We start from the raw sequence: 21,234 nt of genomic DNA, 5'->3' as shown, positions 1-21,234 counted from the left end.
CATAATGGGTGAGTGAAGTCAACTGGTTTCCCTGCTTCTTAGTTGTCTTACCTGCAAAAGAAAAACTGTGGTGCCGACTAACTGGATATGTAAGAAATAAATGCAGGCACCATATTAAAGTCCAAAATACTCAGTGTTTTTTGCAAAGATAAAGTAATGTAATATACTTTATAGATAGTAAACTTAGTAATTTTCCTAAAGATGCCTTTTCTTATTTTACCGCATGGCCCCCTGCTCGTGTGACTGATGTGTGCCTACCCCTGTGGGCAGTGGCACCTCCCACTCCTCTTCATCCAAAACTGCATCTCCTGCAGCTTCACATAAAGGAGCGACAAGGAGGCAGCCTTCACCTTTTAGGTGTGCCCATGGTCAGTTTATCAAATAAAGAATACTGTCCAGTTGCTGCAATGATGCTATTTTCAGAGGTCGCCCATGTAACATCCCAATAATTGTGTGATGTAGGATCGTTTCCGTTACAGGCTGGGAACTGAGAATCAAGAACACGTATCGCTTTACCCAAAATCGCATGCCCTCATGCACCACACGATGACATTTCCATCAATGACCAAATATATGATGGTGGACCCACAAGATTATAACGGAGCTGAAAAATTTCTATTGCCTAGTGACATAGTAGCCATCATACTGTCACACGGCAACACGGGACTCGCATGTACGTGTTGATGCAGGCGTAAACAGCCCTGTTGTTGCTGGTGGTGTGAAAGCCTAGCAATACAACCACATGCAGCACATAATACTTGATGATGATAAATGACCATGTTACTGATTTATGTATTTACTATACTATACTTTTTTTTTTTTTACCATTCTTTTACAGTGTACTCCGACTTATAAAAACAGCTACCTGTGAACAGCCTCAGGCAGGTCCTTCGGGAAGTATTCCAGAAGAAAGCATGGTTATCAAAGGAGATGACAGCTCCATGACTTCCCTGAAGACCCCAAGTGGGACAAGATGTGGAGGTGGGAGACAGTGATATTGATGATCCTGACCCTGTGTGGGGCTGGACTACTGTATATGTTTGTGTCTTAATTTTTAACAAAAAAGCTTAAAGAGTAAAAAAAAAAAAATTAAACAGAAAAAGCTTACAGAATAAAGGCATAAAGAAAGAAAATATTTTTGCACAACTGTACAATCTGTGTGTGTTCTAAGCTAAGTGTTTGTTAGTACAAAAGAGTCAAAGAATTAAAAAAAATTAAAAAGTTTATAAAGCTAAAAAGGTACAGTAAGCTAAGGGTAATTTATTTTTAAATAAAGAAATTTTAAAAAATAAATTTAGTGTAGTGTGTAATATTTATAAAGTGTACGGCAGTGGACAGTATTGTCCTAGGCCTTCACATTCACTCACCACTCACTCACTGACTCACCCAGAGCAACTTCCAGTCCTGCAAGCTCCCTTCATGCAACCTATCAGGGTGCACCATTTTTCATCTTTTATGCCATATTTTATTGTACCTTTTCTGTGTTTAGATGTGTCTAAAAACACAAGTACTTACCACTGCCTACAGTATTCAGTACAGTAGCCTGCTGTCCAGGTTTATAGCTTACACCGTGTAGCCTGGGAATGCATTAGATTAGACCATCTAGGTCTGTGCAGGTGTGATCTATGATGTTCACACAGTAATGCAATCACCTAAGGACAAATTTCTCAGAACACACCTCTGTCGCTTCCAGACTCATTACTGCGTAAGAAGGTGTCAAAAGTAGAATTTGCGCCCAGCGTTTCTGAATTTAAAGCCTGTCTTCCATAAATCATATCTTACCTGGTAGAACCTTTGATCTAATTTTGTGCATAAGCCTTAGTTCAAAGGAATTCTTAAATTCCTAGAACTTTCTATTCCAAATATTTAGTCTGCTTTGGCATTTTCACTTTAGCAGTGCTGAAATGAACCTCCTGCCTCACCCCAAGTAACTCCCTTGACTATTTATTAATGCCAGAAATCTTACAATCACAGTTTTAAACTTTAGCTTAAACCATTCAAGGATTTTTTTTCCTTCTTCATACCAGGAAAAAAAAATTTTCCTAGGGAGTTTCTAAATCCAGTCAAATAATTTACTTTTCCGTCAATGTGAATGACTTAAGATATAAAAATCACAAATCATCAACAAATCGTTACTGCTGTTAGCTGTACTTCATGGCTTTCCAATTCCCCTGTCTCTGGGTTGCTGTTTTCTCACAGGTGCAGGTTAGGGTTGGAGGGAATCCCACAGCAGGGAGGGTTGTCGTGGAGCACCCACTCTGTGTTGCGGGCTGGGACCTGGAGTTCACTTTTATTGTCCCATTTGATTCTTCCACCAACCCCCCAAGATGGGCCTTGTTATTCTCATTTTCTACAGGTGAGGACATCAGACCCAGAGAGGTGAAGTGACATGCTCAACACCATGCAGCCAGTCAGTCAAGATTTGAACCCAAGTCCTTTCCTAGCATTTTCTGTGATGGCAAACTCCTATGCAAAAGAGCAAGTTTGGAGAGTTCTAGAAAGGTTGGAAATATTTGGAGTCCTAGTCTATAAGGTTGACTGTATGAAATTGCTGACACTCCACTTTGTCTGACCAAGAATAGCAGCAATACCTAATGGCCCCACTTAAACCCTGGTTGACGGTCCCTGCAGGAACCACCTTCAGTCCCATTCTCCATCTTTCTAGAGTCCCTTCCATGCTCACCTGCTCACCTGTCTGGGCCTCTGTCGCCTCTCAGTTAGTGATCACAGAGGTAGAGGATCCTAGAATCAGTTGGGCGCTTTGGTTCCAAGTGTTGGTTATTGCTCTGAAATTCTCACAATAACCTATTGTCTTTTACACATGTCTGATGTACATGTGTCTCTTGAGTACCTTGCTCCTGGCTTTGCCACCATGTTCTGTGTCCTCCGACCTAATGAGTCCACTTGGGTTTCCCATCCATATTTTCCCACCTTGCTCCTCCCACTTAGGATAATGGGCGCCACCTGCAGCCTTTGCTTCCCTCGACTGCCTGTGATGGACAGAGTTTGTCTGGGCTCTGGGATGGGACACACTTGACCGTGGCCACGTAGGTCCCTTTAGGAGCAAACCCTGAAACAAAGATGTAAGTGAAAAGTTTATTCTGGAAGTGATTCAAGGAATGAGCAGGGGATGGGAAGAGAGCCAATAGAATATTTGTTATCAAACAAGTTGAAAGTGTCATTGACTCAGCTTGGTCCTGCTGGACATCTGAGCACAAATGCAGCATGTGTCTCGGCTTATATATACACCAGAGGGGAAGGCGCTGGGGTATGAGGACCTGCCTGGGAGGTGTGGACCCCCCTGGCACGTCCAGCCTGCCTGCCGTGGGCAGACAGAGCCTGGGCATGGGTGGACAGGGAAAGCTGGCAGACAGAAAAATGCAAGTTCTAGCCATTGGAAGTTGGCTGGCTGGCTGTCATCGCAATGTGCAGGGATGGGGGACTAACTAACACTGGCTGACAGTCTGCAACTGTACGTATGTGGCCTTGGGAAAATCTTTGACATTTCTGAGTCTCCACTTACCAATAAAACTTTGAATAGTGACGTTTCACTAATAATAAAGAATTGCCGTTTTCTGTATCAACTAGAGATGCTATCTATATATATGTGACATAACATATTTTACCTGCAACCTATCCTATCCCCGTGGGAGCCAAGCACTTTACAGACTTTTACCGTATTTCTGAAATCTATTCCAGACGTCTCTGCACAAGCCTCCCGGGTCCTCCCTAGCTATCTCAAATTGAGGCTGTTGAAAAATACTCGCCCATTCTGGATCAGCAGTAAATTATAAGGTTATCTTGTTTTTTATGTTTTGTTTTGTTTTTAAATCCTCCTCCTGGCAAAAGCCACGGCTGGCCTTGAGCAGCATTACAAAGCTGTTGCCTCTGCTTCTTGTTTGGGTCTGATGTTTTTTAAAGAATATTTGATGCTGTCTCAGAACTGATGTAAAGACGACGTATCTAGCAAATTCACGAAGACAGGAGGGCTTGATGAATTTAATTCGGTTGGAGGCTGGGCTAGAAGTTGGCCAATGTCAGTCTTCATGTGGGGCACTGGGATAGGAATGAGTGACCCCACGCAAGGAGGGTCAAGTGGCCCTCAAGTCTCCAAGCAGGCTCCCAGGTAGGCGACCCCTGCACCTGCCCCCACCCGGCTTCCCGAGCCCCGCCAGAAGCCCGCAAGCACCGTCCAAATGCATTGTGCGAAGGCGTGAATCAGGCAACCAGCACAGGCCCAGGCTGTGGCCACCGGGAGCAGGGACATGCCTCGGAAGGGTTCTGGACTTACAGCTTGTTTCCCGTGATCTGAGCAGGTTTTAGCCTCTTGCAACCTCCACGCAATTCGATCCTTTGCGTCTAATCCAGACTTTGAAGTGAGACAGAGCTTTTGCTCAAATTCCAGCTTCGCCCCTCACAGGATGAGCAAGAAAACCTATCTTTCTGTCTCCATTTTTGTAGAATGAGAGCAAAAAGCACCTACTTTACAGGATTTCTTGTGAGGCTTAGCAGCGAGTCCTATAACACCCTTGGCCCAGAATCTACGTTCAATAAATCACCGGCGCCTCTGTGCCCCTCACGCCTATCTGGTGAGACGGCCCATCGCCCCTATAACTCAATGTGTCAAAAATCAAATTTGTTTACTTCTTCCCAAACAGATTTTTCTTTTCTCCAGTTTTTCCATCTTCCTTTCCTGGTGAACTTGGCCCTCACTGCTCTGAGTTTCAGGCCTTTGCGTTTGGCGAGTTGCAATGCCTCTCGCAATTAAGCCCAACCGGTCTGCGCTCACTGCGGCTCTGCGCGTCCAGACTGGCCTTCACGCTGCTGCTGCCAGAGGGATTGTTCTAGAACGTCACTCTCGTCCCGTATACAGCAGTGCTCTGTGACCTCCCAGGCAGGGTCCAGGGCTGCTCCTGGCGTCCAGCGCCACTGTCAGGCCGGATGGAGCTCGTGTTTGCCTGGAGTCACACGGCGGCCATGCACCACGACGTCGGCGGATTTCGCAGAAGCAAACTCTGGCAACAGACGTGGGGCTGAGCTGAGGACGCCAGCCCTCTGCTAGAAGCCAAACCAGGGCGGGGCAGGTCCGGAGGGTGGGCAGCACCAGAGTCAGGAGCCGAGAGAGGGATTTCTCCCGGGGAAGGCAGCCAGGGTCTACAAAGGGGCAAGAAATGCGTGCGAGACTCTGTGCTCCTCCTGCCCACGAGTCGCTCCTTTTCTCCTGGCTACGGAACCCTGATTTTCCTTTGGGGGACCACCACCCCTCGTTCTCAGACAGGAGCTCAGATCGGGGCAGAAATTCCCTCCTGGGTAGCAGCGTGCATTCAGGAACAGGCCCACGACCCGAGAACATCCAGCCTGGTGCGCGACGGGACTTGCGGGGGAGCCGCTGCAGAGCCACGGTTTCTGGTTTTATTCTTCCCAGATCTCAGGACACGCAGCGGACGACCCGGCCTTGGCACAGACCCTGAGCGCGAGGCCCGCACAGGAGACGGGGGGCTGGGTGATGGAGACGGTTGGGGCCCTGACGACCCGTTTCGCCTCTGGATTAAACGGTACCTCGGGACACACCCCTGGCTTTGCGTGAGCCTGTGACTTGGGTTTTCTGTGATTGCTCCTCCCCGAATCCTGACGGACAGACAAACCGAAAAGCCGTGCGAGGTTTTGCTCACGGCGTCCCTGTCTGCGGATGTCCGAGCCGGCATCTGCAGGAGACCTTTAAGGTGTGAGTCAGTCGCTTGTCCACAGGCGTCTGGTGGAGGAAAATATCTCAACGGTGCGTTAAATCGCCGTTCCGCTCAGCACCTGCTGGGCACTGCTGCTGCCTTCACGCTTCCCCCCCTCTCTCCAGCACCGCATTGCTAGGCATAATGTAGGCATTTTTATTATATATAGCTGCCTCTCCTGTAAGCACCTGGTCTCCCAGTCAGATTAAAAACTCCCCCAGAGCACGGCCTGCACGGCCACCTTTTGGGTGATGAGTGTCAACGTCCCATAAAGAGGACCCTGCGCCACTGGTGGAACAGCTACACAAAGAACGTTTGTTCAGAGGTGTGCCCTGTTCCTACATTACGGAATTATCCTAACACTTATAATTTTGTAAACTTTCATGCAAACGTCTTCCCTTTGAAGAAAGGTTGCTCAGAATACTGTCCCGCGGAACGCTACCGGCTGCACCTGGAGGTGTGCAAATGGTAATTATGTTTTCTCAGTTTCCAAGAGAATTTCTCTGTCAACACACACACACACACACTTATTTGTGGGTGCTGATCATCTGATAAAGAGCTTTTTCTCTATTTTAATGTTCGCTCCATTCATGCTTTGAAGGCTCTGTTGTAATAAATCTGACATACAACACAGATTTTGAGGCATCTACAAATACTGGTGGAAACGTTCAAGATTGGATGATTATACCTGGTTTATTTTGGCAGTGACTTCTCAGGCTGCAGGCAAGGGGGAAGAGAGCCATATTTAGGTGGTAACATTCTTCACATTTGCGTAACAGGATTAAATATGAATGAACACTCCTCGATGTGCGACAAAGAGTACTACGACTTTTCAAGGGCTCCGCTAACCAAATATGCGTGAGAGCCCTCGTTCTAGACTGAATAAACTTGGTATTCACGGCGGAGGTATGATGGGACTCTGATGGGTTTATGCAATGATCCATGGGCAAAGGAATTTTAATGTGAAATGTGTACAGTTAAAAAGCAATTACTCGTGATTGTATAAACCAAATCCATTACAATATAGACTAATCCATTAGGCAACTTCTACATTCTTAGCTTTTTCATCTCTGAACCAACATATATATATATATATATATATATATTTTAGTATAGTGATTAAAAGCCCAAAACATGATGGTTGGAGGCTGAGGTTGTTAAAATGCTATCTGATCCATTAGTTTTGTCAGAAATACTTCTCTCCGGTAACAGAGCGATCCTAGTAGAAAAACATCTCCTCTGAGCATCTCCCTGTTATCTACTAGGCTTTGTCATGTATCTGGGCTCATAAACTTTCCCTCAGGTTTTTTTTTTTTTTTTTAAGAATGAGGGCAGCATAATTTCTTCCTTTCTTCAGACCGTGTTTGCACAGTGTGGTGCAAACACTCGTGTGCGGTGGAATAAGGTCTATCCAGATTGCCGACTTACAGTCCTGCAGAGGATGGAGCCCTGGGACCGGCCTGACCTCAGCTGTGTATGTGCTGAAGTCCAGCTTGTCGGGTCTCCCTAAGGAGAAGACACGATGCACGTCACAGAGGCGCCCGGTTGCTCTGCAGAGCAGGCACACACAGAAATCCCCTGCAGGTGGCCTAGGTCATGCGGCTAAAGCAGACCGGCTACGTTCTAGGATTTATCCACTCGCTCGTCTCACCCATCGTCCCGAATCCCTGCCCATCTGGACCTGTAACCAAAGTTTAGAAAACCTGGGGCTGTATCATGAGCGGACATGTCCTACTTTTTTTTTTTTTTAACAGTAAGAAAACACTGTGACCAATACAATTTGTAGTCATGCTGTTCCAATAACTTTTGGGTGATTCGATGTCAGCTTTTTAAAGCAGAAGCAAATCGGCAGGATGTTTTCAAGAAATCTCTCTCCTCCTGTAGCAACATGAAGGATTGCTACCAGGAAAGGAACCGTTCTTGGTCACTACTTGCCATTCATCCATTCGGCAAACATTTCCTGAAAATGCGTTCAGTTACTCTCAGTTATGATTCTGAGCAGGGATTCAGAGTCAGGCAGACAGGAAAACAATTTTGGCCAGTATGGAAATGTTTCGTGCAGTGATGTGTTTTTAGCACCCCACTTCCTAAGACCAGTGAGACAGATGCCCCACAAAGCAACGGGGCTTGTATTCGTTTGGGAAAGGAGAGCTCTTGATACTATATTACAGTGATTTTGCCCCTCATGAAACAGATGCTTTGAATATTTGTCCCGCCCAAAAGTTTTTGGTTTTCCTTTTTTTTTTTTTTTTAATGGTATGCTTTTGCTTTTAGTTGTCTTTTAATATGCAGGAGTCTTTGTTGGTTTTAGTGGGTGGCTTGCCCGTGGACATTCCTCACTGTGTGCTTAAATGAATTCCAGTGGAAGGTAAGGTCTGGGCTGGTTTTCTTTCCTCTTCTGTGGTTGATCTTTATTAGTCCCTAAGCTTGTGTCGTTTCATTTTAGAGTCATTAGTTAAAATAAAAACAGAAACATTTTCATTTGAAAGCACACAGAATTATTTCATGTAAAAATTTCAGCAAACTCTTCTTGCTGCTGCCTCAAACAGAGCAGCCCCCAGACCCCCTGAGCAAAACGTCTTTTAAACGCAATGAAAAATATTTCAGTTCCTCCTGCCCCAGATACAAAGAAAAAGAGTGAGGAAGAGCAGTTCCCAGATGCTTAGCTTTTCCACAGGCCATAGTATCTGCTGCTATTGCAGAATTCAAGTTTTAGCCACCACGTGTTGATGTGCAAATCATTCTGTTCTCTTCACAGAGTGCATTTGTATCCATTATCTATTTGACACTTAGGACTAAAAAACCAATAACAGTATCAGTAACAATGCCTGTGTTGTCAGCCAATGTCCCTGTCCTATGGGGAAGCTGATATAGAGGGAAACCAGGTCTATAGTGTCCATAAGGAATGCCAGCAAGGGACAGACCAGGGCTCCCAACCACACCTCCCCAGTGCTAACCCAGCACCCGCAGTCACACGCCATCTCCACAGGGCCACGAAAGGGCAGCAGGAGGGAGTCTGGAAGCTTCTGAAGCTTCGGAACAATCCAACATGAAAACCACACGTCAGTGTATAAAGTGAGAGCCCCGATCTCTGCACTTCCTATCCTCGGCCTCATCTCGAGGGGCCTCGGGCTCGCTGCTGCGGAAATCTTTCCTGTCCTGACCCCTCAAGCACACCCGGGCTGTGGCTTCAGCTAGCTGTGCTGTTGGTTGCTAACTTGCCCTTCAGTGTCTGGTTTAAAACCATGGATCACTCTGCTCTGCACAGCAATTTGTTGTTGCGAGATGTCCCTTCCCCTCTCTTCCTCGCCAAGCCCCACTCCTCCTGGGCTGCCTGTGGCCCCTTCTGCCGGGATCACTCTGGCAACACTTCTTTCTCCTCTGACCTGGCTCCTCGATGCTCGTACTTAAATCTCAGCGCATGAAACTTACCATGTAGCTTATAAGTGCTTCAGAATCTTATTTCCATCCCCCCACATGGGACAATGATATGCAATTGACGGCCTTCAAGTTCGTAAACCCCCCAAAACTTGTGTTCTCATTTTATTCTTTAATGTCTAATTTAAATATGTGAAATCTGTGGGAGACAGGATGAAAAGCAGGATGGAAAACACACAAAATCCCCAAAGCATAGAATAGTGGGAGGATATTTGTATCTGGGAGACTAGTGTTTCTGTATATTTCTTAGCAATAACACTGTTTTCCCTCACATAGAAATATGCAAGGAACCCTAGTTGTGCAGTTGCTAATAAGCATCGCTGCTCTGGCAGGAGGGTTTGATGGGGGGACCCCGGCCTCAAATGCTGCTCTTAATCTAGGGGACCCTCTGGCTCCACCAACCCGGGTTGAAATCTGCAGACATAAGACAATCTCCACATTTTATGTGAAGTTCTGAAAGCTTCAGTGACTAGTCCAAGTTCATGTAACTAATCGCAGAACCAGAACCAGACTCCACGCCCCTTGAAGTCCCAGCCACAAACCTCTCTTTGGGCTGCGTGCTGAGACCCAATACCTTCCCCAGGTGAACCCCCAGGATATTCCTTCACTTCCGATGGCAACAGAAATGTGTTCCTCAACTTGCTTACTCCGGGCGAAACGGTCACGGTGTGGGTGAGTCTAGAATCCGGAAAAGCCGGGACTTGGCCCCAACTCTGCGTCCCATCCGGTCTGGGCCTGGGCGTGGGGAGGGAGGGTGGGGTGTGCCTGGGCTCGCCACCCAGCTCCTGTCCTGCCAGATGTCCCTCTGCTCCCTGTGCAAACTTCTGGGTGGTCCCCGGGAACCGCCCCCAGCCCAATGTCCGCTTTGGCGCCATGGGTCTGCGACTTTCCCAGGGATGGGAGCAGGCCCGCCCACCGCTGCCCCAGCGTCACCTGAAGCCCGGCGCAGCTGCGCGCCTGGCCCGACTGGGACGCCCAGCCCTCCTGCCCTGCCCGCGCGCGCACGGTGGCCGCGAGTGTCCCGCCCCGCCGCGGGCCAGCCGAGCGCACGGGGGTCGCGAGTGTCCCGCCCCGCCGCGGGCCAGCAGAGCGCACGGTGGCCGCGAGTGTCCCGCCCCGCCGCGGGCCAGCAGAGCGCACGGGGGTCGCGAGTGTCCCGCCCCGCCGCGGGCCAGCCGAGCGCACGGGGGTCGCAGGTCTGCGCCTTCCCCGCAGCGGGAATTCACCGGAACGCCCGCCGGGCAGATCGGCTCTTGCTCCGGGTGAAATAAAAGAGGACGGTGGAAAAGCCAGCGCGACCGCTGGCACGCAGAGAGACCGTGGTCCTGCGCCAGCGCCCTCCCCTGACCTCCGGCCTCCCACCGCGGATCCCCGCGCAGATGCTGCCCAGCGTGCCCACGCTGACGTTTAAATGTAACCGGGTGTCCTGTGTGCGTTCTCCTCCCATGCCTGGCGACACCGCTCCCCTCTTCTCCGAGCCCCGCTTCCCCACTCTGGGCGCCATCCTGGGCCGCTCCCCTGCAGAGAACGACCCTGAACGCTGCCTTCTTCCCTCCAGCCGCGTCCCCAGCGCTCAGGATGGTTCCCGCGTTCCCGCTCTGCCACGTGCAAGCTCTGTTAGGGGAAACTGTACTGTCGTTTTTCTGGTCAAAAATTCCCGAGTGGCTCCCCACACCCTGACGCTGGTTGGCGCGTGAGTTCCCGTCCTGCAGAGCCCAGCTCACCCTCTGCCTATCACCCGGTGCTCCAACCTTCGGACTTGTTTGGAGTTCCCTAAACACACTGTGCTCTCCCACGCCCACGCTGTCACCTCTGTCTGCAACACCCTGTGCCTGTGTCTCTGTCTGCCCACTCCTCCTGGGGGAAATGCCTCCTCTTCCAGGAAGCCCTCCCTGATTCCTCTGGCGGATGTGTACCCTTACACATGCCTCCACTGCAGCAGCTGCAACTTGCTCATTTGCTTTTCTATCCCTCTTTCCGTTCAGTCACCACCACACGGACCACGAAGGTAAGCACGGCCTCACCTCTGTTCACATGACAGCAATACTGGAATGGCTGAGATGGATTGAATTAAAATATTTTGCTTCAAATTTAGAAACAATGAGGTTTTTATAGTTTTGCAGGTTAGCTACCAGTCCAACAAAATATTTTACCATTTCTACTTCTCTTATATTTTATCTTATCTATTTTATTTTGTTATTTTGAGATTGGATCTTGCTATGTTGCCCAGGCTGGTCTTGAACTGTCAGGCTGCAGTGATCCTCCTGCCTCAGCCTTCTGAGTATCTGGGACTACAGGCTCGTACCCCCACGTTTGACCCCATAGATTTAAAATCCTAAAATGCTGAGAAACAAAATGAGTTTTCTATCCCAAATAATGATGGCCGATTACAGCGGAGGGGGTGTCTGTGCAGCACCCCACCCCCGGGGGGTACAGAGCGTGGTCCCCTTGGGCCACGTTTGGTGCCCTGGCCCCACCATGGGACTGCCTGTTCCAGGGCGCTGACATGCCCGGAATTAATAAACAAGACAAAACAAAACAAAACAGGGGAGACGCCCTGTCCCAGGACAAAAACCCGCCAGCCTGCTCTGCACCTCCTGCCAGCTCCCTGTCTTGCCAACACGGGCCTCACTGCTTCCCGGGGTCGCTCTCCCTTCCCCCCGTCCTACCTGCGCCCACCGCCCCTCTGCGAGAATCCCCCGTGGACATCCCGAGCCCAGGCCCTGCACATTTTCTGCGATTGTCCGATATCTGCCCTTGTCCCGAGGTGGGATTTAAGATCGCCAACGTGACCTGCCGGGGATGGCAGGGTTCTTATTGTCACTGAGCAGGCACCATTCATGTGGACCTGCATTTTGCCCTCGTCCTCACCCTGGGCAGCGTCTGGACCCCAGCCCTGCCTGCCGCGCCCATGGAATCGGGGGACTCTGCCCCATCCCCAGGACCCGGGGCGAGTGTCGCTGTCTAAGGCCTGCAGCCTATCATTTCCCAGAATGACAGCAGTCAGCACAGGCACGTGAATTCAAAGAAGCACAGCCCATAGCCTTCTTCTAGATGATATTTGCATCTTCTCAGGCGCTCAATTACGCAGATAATGTTTAAGGTGTATTTCCCATGACAGATTGTGCGTCTGTGAGTACCCTGTTCTCTCTTCCTAAAAGGCTTTTTATTCCTAACCTTTAGTGACGGCCAGCCCTGCATGCTTAGCTGGAAACACCGCCTCCAGGGCCGCTTCCTGCACTCCCTGTGGTGGACACTGTGAAGGGCTCCAGTAGACTTGAACGTGATTGAGGACCCCAAAGAACTTGAGTTTCCATAGGTCATACCTATTGAGATTTTCCATGTTAGACATCAACACTGAGAAGTGTTGAAAACACAAGAATACACAAGCACACACCCCATTCCTTGCCAGAGCGATGATGTCATCACACGCTAGGTAGGTGCTGGAACATTCCACTGTGCACTCATTGGAGAATGAGACTAAGAATGGAAGTAATGTCTTAGTTTTATTATGAAAATAATTTTGCCTTCGTGAATCAAGTAAAAGTGTCTGGGAGACTCTCAGAGGCTCCTGTACCCTGCTCTGAGAAACGCTGATGTAGACCCACTCAGCCAGCACACCGGGGCCAGCCCCTGCAGTGGCTGCCACCAGCCGTGTGACTTATTCCTTCCATGGTCCTCATCTCCCCATCTGTTCAGTTCACATATCCAGTTCATCACGTTCTAGATTCATTTGCCCTTCTTTTTTTTTTTTTTTAGTGCTCAACTCCAGATTTTATTGTCCAATCAGAGGTTTCTCATATTCAATGTTTCAAAAAAATGGCAAACAATAACGACAGAGGAAAGAGCAAAAGATGAAAATAATAATTTAATTCACATGAGGCTGTTCTCTGTTCATTTGCCCTTCTTGATGCTATTCTTAGTCCTGATTAAGGTTTTGGTTTCTCCAGTGTTAATCCTTGGCCTCATAGATGAATTCTTACTGATGATTTTATTGAGATACCATTTATATGCCATAAAGTTTACCCTGTTCATGAATACACTCCAGTGGTTTTTAGTGTATTCAGGGAGTTGTGCATCCATCACCACTATCTACTTTTAAAACATGTTCATTACCCCCAAAACACCCTCTACCCACTAGCAGTTGCTCACCACTCATGAAGGAAATCACACAACAAATGGTCTTTTGTGCCTGGCTTCTTTCACTTAGCACACTGTCTTCAAGGTTGATTTATATTGAGTACATATCAGTACTTTATTCATTTTTGTAAATGAATAATATACGTCTTATGATGTGCCGCATTTTGTTCATCTGATCATCAGTCGATGGACAGATGAGTTGTTTCCAGTCAGGAGCTATAGGAAAGCTGCTGTTATAAACATTTATATAGAAACAAGATTCTGTGTGGAAACACACTTTCATTTCTTTCAGGTATATATCTAGAGGTGGGATTGCTGGCTCATGTGGTAACTCCATGTTTAGCATTTTGAAGAATGGCAGAACTGTTTTCCAAAGTGGCTGCACATTTTACATCCCCATTACCAGTGAACGAAGGTTCTAATTTTTTCATATCCTATTACTGTCTGTGCGATCATAGTCATCCTAGTAGGTGTGGAATGGTAACCCATTGTGGTTTTGATTTCCATTTGCCTAATGATGAATAATATCGAACATCATTTTATGTGCTCGTTGGCCATTTGTATATCTTTCCATGGAAAATGTCTATTTAGATCCTTTGCCTCTTAAAATATGTATGTTTTAGATATAGGTAGCTTGTGAGATATATTATTTGTAAACATTTTATCCCATTCTGTGGATTGTCTTTTCACTCATTGATGCTGTCCTTGGAGACATAAGTATCTTTAATATTTTACAAAATCCAGCTCATTAATGTTTTCCTTTATTGCCTGTGCTTTTGGTGTCATATCTAAGAAAACATTGCCTAACCCAAACTCACAAAAACTTACTCCTGTGCTTTCTGCTAAAAGTTTGATAGTTTTATCTCTCACACTTGTTTTTAATTTTGCAGTAATTTTTGTTTATGCTGTAATGTGTGCAAAGTAGGAGTCCATCTTCATTCTTTCCCATGTAGATATGCAAGTTACCCAGCACAAATTACTGAAAAGACTATTCTTCCGTCATTTCTTAGATAGATTTTTGAAATGTTTTATCTTCTGCTTTGTCCATTTAGAATACCTTGATAACGTCTCACACTAGACAAGCCTTCACTCTCTCCCCTTCTAACACTTACCTTCCTTGTTAGAGCTTCCCAGTCTAGTGTGAGAGGAGGCTGGACAGCCTTTTCTTCAAGGTACACTGAGGAAGCTCTTTTGCTCTTCAAGACGTCTGGGACATGGTATTGGCAGTGGTCCTGCAAAAATGTTTAGGCGGAGAGTGCGTATGGGACTTCAAAGTCTGCAGAAACAAATTTTTGTTCACCTCTTCTTTAATTGACTGAATAGATCAGGCAGATTTCCCCTGTTTTCTTATTTTAAAAATATGGGAATAATGATGAAACAGGATTTTCAATATACCTGATCATGTGAATATTTTGCAATATTCACATTCGCATTGTGAGAATAGAATTTTTTAAAACAGAAAAGTAACTGCCTCAGGGTTTGGCATATAGCATGCAAGTAATGCTATTTTCCTTATTTTTCTTCTTGAAACTATTCTTGTTTTAGAATGTTCAAAATGAAAAGTTGAAACACTGTTGGATTCAACCCAGAAGTGTCTCTGTGGGATTAGCCAGTTCCCGTTGTTTGGGAATTTAAATGTATTTGGAAGAGAAAAACCTAATAATTGCTAGATGGCATTGAGTGGTTATTATGGACCAGGTGCTTGGCTAAAGACTGTACGTGCACTTTCTTACTTAATCCATACAACTGCTCATGAGGTAATGCTATAACTACCTCCACCCCTTCCAGTGAGGACAATGTGGTTTTACAGCAGGTGTAACATTGCCAAGGTCACAGTTTTAATAAGGTGGAGCTGAGTCATGACCAGGAAGTCTGATAGAAAAATTTGCCTTTTTAATCATTGTACTCGAAAGTTATAGGAAACTACTCATCCAAGTTTTCTATGCTGTTTGTAGTTCCATATTTATACTAGAACCTATTTGGGGGCTACGGGATTCTTGCTACGAAAGCAAGACAGTGTGCTAAGTGAAAGAAGCCAGGCACAAAAGACCATGTGTTGTGTGATTTCCTTCATGAGTGGTGAGCAACTGCTAGTGGGTAGAGGGTGTTTTGGGGGGTAATGAACATGTTTTAAAAGTAGATAGTGGTGACGGATGCACAACTCCCTGAATACACTAAAAACCACTGGAGTGTATTCATTAACAGGGTAAACTTTATGGCATATAAATGGTATCTCAATAAAATCATCGGTAAGAATTCATCTACGAGGCCAAGGATTAACACTGGAGAAACCAAACCTTAATCAGGACTAAGAATAGCATCAAGAAGGGCAAATGAACAGAGAACAGCCTCATGTGAATGTAAATTATTACTTTCATAATAATGTTTTGGGGCTACGGGATTTTTGCAAAAGGGGAGAGATATTGTTCAATAAATAACAACGCTTGTTTTTGCTTTGATTCATACTAAATTAAATTGAGAAAAAGAAAAAAGCACTGCAGGGAACTTACACTAAAGGACACACTGGAATGCCTGAGTCCGTGTCCCCAGTTGGGAAAGACGCAAGGCTGACTGACCACTCACGTCTGATTGGAACTTGGGGCCGTGGATTCCAGTAACAAGATTGAAGGATGCGTGGTCACCACTGAGCCACCACAGGGCCAGGGCTGGTTTTAATGAAGAAAACTGACGTCAGCAATATGGAAGGCTCTTCAGATTCGTAGATTAACACTAACACAATGTCTGGTCTCCTTGTCATGAATTTAGAGCAATGGAATTCACAGAAGATTAGACAGGAGACTGCCAGGGCCCTCCCGGCGGCTGCTTGACAATAACATTTTGTGTTGGGCCGGTGGGTGCGGGGATGGCTTTGGCAGCCTAAGGGATCTCCACATCCTGGACTTCTGGGAGAATCACCAGATGGTTCTTGAGGTCAGCGTGAGGGTCAGGAGCCTTAGCACTAGAGAAAAGCCCTGCTTGCAGTTTAGCTGAATGGACTAGGAGGGGTCCTCAAACTTTTTAAACAGGGGGCCAGTTCACTGCCCCTCAGGCCGTTGGCGAGTGCGGCGCACATTCCACACATGCGCACTGTGGGCCCGGGACAGCCGGCTGCTAAGCAGGACAGGCAGCGTCGGCAAAAACACCCTGCGGATAAACGTCCTCGGAGGGCCGCATGTGGCCCGAGGGCCGTGGTTTGAGGATGCCTGAACTAGAGCTTCATGAGGCCACCACGGCTGTGAAAGTCCCAGCCATGGCACCCAGGACAGCATGGCCAACTTTTAGGAGGAGGTGTCACCAAGAACCCGAGAAGGGGAAATATCCAGGATGTGAGGACTCCTAGGTACCCAGGGAGCACTCATACGTCACCCGAGAAGGAGAGAGGGTGACTGCAGGCCACTGTCTTAAGTGACGCCGTGCAGGTTCAGAGGGCAGTCTTCTGATCACTCCTTCTGGAACTGGCCAGTGGGAGCTAAAAGGCAGACAGAGCTTTGCACATAAGGTGTCCATTTCAGTGTTATTTATCATGATGAAAAATTGGAAATCGTCCCAATGCCATCATAATGGAATATTTGAATAAATTATGATTTCATCATATGATGGATACTATGCAGTGAGGGCTATGAAGAATTTATTGGTACTTTCTGATGGAATGTTGAATGATAAAAGCATGATGCAAAGTTATATGTACGATGTGATTAAAACTATGAAATTATACATGAATTTCGTTTAAAAAAATAAAGTAGTTACATGGACAAGATTTGAATTCAAAAATCTAGAAAACAGGCCAAGAAAATTTAAAAATATCACCATTTGACTGTGTATTTATGACATTAATTCAAGAAAAAAAGAGAAGGCATAGAGTGAGAGAATATAAGGGGTAGATGAAATCTTAAAGTTGATCATTAAAACATATTATTTTTGTGCCAATACCATATTGATTTAATTACTACAGTTTTGTAGTATAGTTTGATATCTGGCATATTAATGCCTCCTATTTTGTTTTTGTTGCCTAGAATTGCTCTTGATATTTGGGGTCTTCTTTGGTTCCATACGAAGCGTAAAATTATTTTTTCTATATCTGTGAAGAATGCTGATGGGATTTTAATAGGTATTGCACTGAATCTGTAGATCAGTTTGGGTAGTATAGACATTTTGATGATGTTGAGTCTGCTGATCCACGAGCATGGTATGAATTTCCATCTGTTTACATCCTCTGCTATTTCCTTCCTCAGTGTTTCATAGTTCTCCCTGTAGAGGTCTTTTACGTCCTTGGTTAAGTATATTCCTAGGTACTTTAATTTCTTTGTTGCTATTGTGAAGGGAATTGAGTCTTTGATTTGGTTCTCAATTAGATTGGCGTATACGAATGCCTCTAATTTCTGTGTATTGATTTTGTATCCTGAGACTTTACTAAATTCATTGATCAGTTCCAGGAGTTTCTTGGTTGAATCTTTGGGGTTTTCTAGATACAATATCATATCATCAGCAAACAGTGAAAGTTTGATCTCTTCTGCCCCTATTTGGATACCTTTGATTCCATTTTCCTGTCTGACTGCTGTAGCCAAGACTTCCAGCACTATGTTGAACAGAAGTGGAGATAGTGGGCAGCCTTGTCTGGTTCCAGTTCTAAGTGGGAATGATTTCAGTTTTTCCCCACTCAGTATGATGTTGGCTATGGGTCTGTCATATATGGCTTGTATCATTTTTAGGTATGTCCCTTCTATGCCTATTTTCTTAAGTGTTCATATCATGAAAGGGTGTTGAATTTTGTCAAAAGCTTTTTCTGCATCTATTGAAAGAATCATGTGGTCTTTGTTTTTGCTTCTGTTTATGTGGTGAATTGCATTTATAGATTTACGTATGTTGAATCATCCCTGCATCCCTGGGATGAAGCCCACTTGATCATGGTGGATTATTTTTTTGATAAGTGTCTGGATTCGGTTAGCTAAGATTTTGTTGAAAATTTTTGCATCTATATTCACTAGGGATATTGGTCTGTAGTTTTCTTTTTGTTGCATCCTTTCCTGGTTTTTGTATCAGAGTAATATTCGCTTCATAAAAGGTGTCGGGGAGGTTTCCGTTCTTCTCGATGTTGTGGAATAGTTTCTGCAAGATAGGTACTAGTTCTTCTTTGTAAGTGTGGTAAAATTCAGGTGTGAAGCCATGTGGACCGGGACTTTCTTTTTAGGGAGATTTTTAATTGCTGTTTCTATTTCAGCTGTTGAGATTGGTCTGTTCAGGGAATCTATTTCTTCCTGGTTGAGCCTAGGGAGGCTGTGTGTTTCTAGAAATTTGTCCATTTTCTCCACATTTTCCAGTTCGTGTGCATAAAGATTTTTGTAGTATTCATAAATTGTATCTTGTATCTCTTTGGGATCAGTTGTGATCTCTCCTTTTCTGTTCCTGATGGAGCTTATTAGAGATTTCTCTTTTCTGCTTTTCGTTAGCTTAGCCAATGGTGTGTCAATTTTGTTTATTTTTTCAAAGAACCAACTTTTTGTTTTATTAATCTGCTGAATAGCTTCCCTGTTTTCAATTTCGTTTAGTTCTGATTTGATCTTGTTGATTTCCCTTCTTCTTCTGGGTTTGGGGTTGGTCTGTTCTTCTTTTTCCAGCTCTTTGAGTCGTTTCATTAGATTGTCTATTTGTGATCTTCTTGTCTTTTGGTTATAGGCATTTATGGAGATAAACTTTCCTCTCAGAACTGCTTTAGCTGTGTCCCAGAGGAGTTGATAACTTGTCTCTCCATTGTCGTTTTCTTCATAGAATTTTTTTATTTACGTCTTGATTTCTTCATTTATGAAGTAATCATTTAGTAAGAGGTTGTTTAATTTCCACGTTTTTGTGTAGAAATGTGAGTTTCTGTTAGGGTTGATTTCTAGTTTTATTCCACTGTGATCTGAGAAGGTACATGGTATTATTTCTATTTTTTTAAATTTCTTGAGATTTTCTTTGTGTCCTAGGATATGGTCAATCTTAGAGAATGTCCCGTGAGCTGATGAGAACGTATATTCAGTGGATTTTGGGTAGAATGTTCTGTGAATGTCAGTCAGACCCAATTCTCCAGAAAACTGGTATTAACTGAGTAGCACCTAAGTGGACACATAGGTACTACAGTAATAGGGTATTGGGCAGGTGGGAGGGGGAGGGGGCGGGTATATACATACATAATGAGTGAGATGTGCACCATCTGGAGGATGGTCATGATGGAGACTCAGACTTTTGGGAGGAGGGGGGGAAATGGGCATTTATTGAAACCTTAAAATCTGTACCCCCATAATATGCCGAAATAAAAAAAATAAAAAAAAAAACATATTATTTTTTGGCTGTAGAAATGGAAGCCCAGAGAGAAGTGATTTGTTGTTGATTCAGTTAATGAAAGAGCTGGTGTTGAGATATTAGATACTGTGCTCTCACAAATTTTCTAAATTTTTTTTTCTTTTCTAAATTTGAAAGGTTTTTCCACATTCCCTGACATGACCAGACCCATCAGGGCTCGGGCAATGCTGAGTTAAGCTGAGAAACTTGTGCGTGTCCAGCAATCTCGCTGTAGCTCTGCTGCACTTACTGCGATTGAAGAACATAAATCAGAGCACAAAAGGACTGAAGATAATGTTACAATGTGGATACTCAGTTACATGGTAATTATTTAAGAATGCATCTGAAACAGGAACAATTTGTTATGAGTAACAAATTACTTTATATCCACCTCACAACTCATCTTAACACAGATTTTATCGTTGAGAGCTACCCTTTAGGCCACGAGGTCTCTTTCACCTAAGATCTGACTCCTCTCTTAGAACGGGAAAAGTAACACTAAAAAGACCCCTCATTAATGAAGAGGGCATTTGAAGACGCAGGACTCCAGCCTTGACTTCCTAAGACGGAAAGATCTGTTTTGAAGCCGTGGCAACCCTTCTCCCCACATTGCTCTCTACCCCGGGCAAGCGGAGTGGCAGGGAGCGATGCCCAGAGCTTGTCGCGGGAACCGGGGATCTTTGGTTATTATACAGGGTGAGCTCGTCCTCTGCCCATGTTTCTCCCACTCCCAATTAAACCTCATCTGTCATAGGAATAAAAGGGTCGACTACCTGAAAGACATAATCCTAACTGTGTATGTGCTCAGTAGCAGACCTACAAAGCAGTCGAGGAGAAAAGCGACATAGAACTTAAAGGAGAAATAGGCAGACAGGCACAGGAAGGGGTTTTCCAGTCTCCTGCTCAGGACTGCACAGGATACGGGGACCAAACAGGAACAGGAGTGGAGAAGATTTGAATGGCATCCTGTTAACCAACCTGACCAAATCGACATTATAAAACAGCACATCTAAAAATGGCAGAACGCATACTTTCCCAGTGCCCATGGGTTATTCACCAAGACAGACCATATGCCGGGCCATAACCTCGGTCTTAGTAAATTCCAAAATCCTGAAATCTTACAAATGACTACGTTACTAAGTCTGAGATGTCCGATTTCCTTAAGTATCAATACTAAGTTTGACAGCTGCTATCTCCGACGTTTTACTTTGACACTTCTTGCTTTATGTTTATTATGAATGCACATCCTCAGTCTTTCAAAGGCACATTTGGGCTTGTGACTGTCTTTCAAATTTTTTTTTTTTAAGAGCAATTTTTGTGAAACCATGGGTAAGTCAAAAATTCATGTTATTTTCGAATGTGAGCTCCATAGTGGAACCAGAGCAGCGCAGACTGCTGGAAATGTCGATGAGGTGTTTGGCAAGGATGTGGCTCATGAATGAATGCACAGGATAGCCATGGTTTGAGAAGTTCTGTTCTGGTGATTTCAATCTTGAAAATGAACCACGCCGGTGAGCTGAGACCAAGGTGGATAATGATGAGCTGGAAGCTGTGGTGGAAGCGAATCCATCTCGACCTACACATGAATTAGCGGCAATGTTACTATGCCAAC

The sequence above is a fragment of the Microcebus murinus genome, chromosome 3 (assembly GCF_040939455.1).
Source record: "Microcebus murinus isolate Inina chromosome 3, M.murinus_Inina_mat1.0, whole genome shotgun sequence".
NCBI lineage: Eukaryota > Metazoa > Chordata > Mammalia > Primates > Cheirogaleidae > Microcebus > Microcebus murinus.
This window is presented reverse-complemented; position numbering follows the sequence as displayed.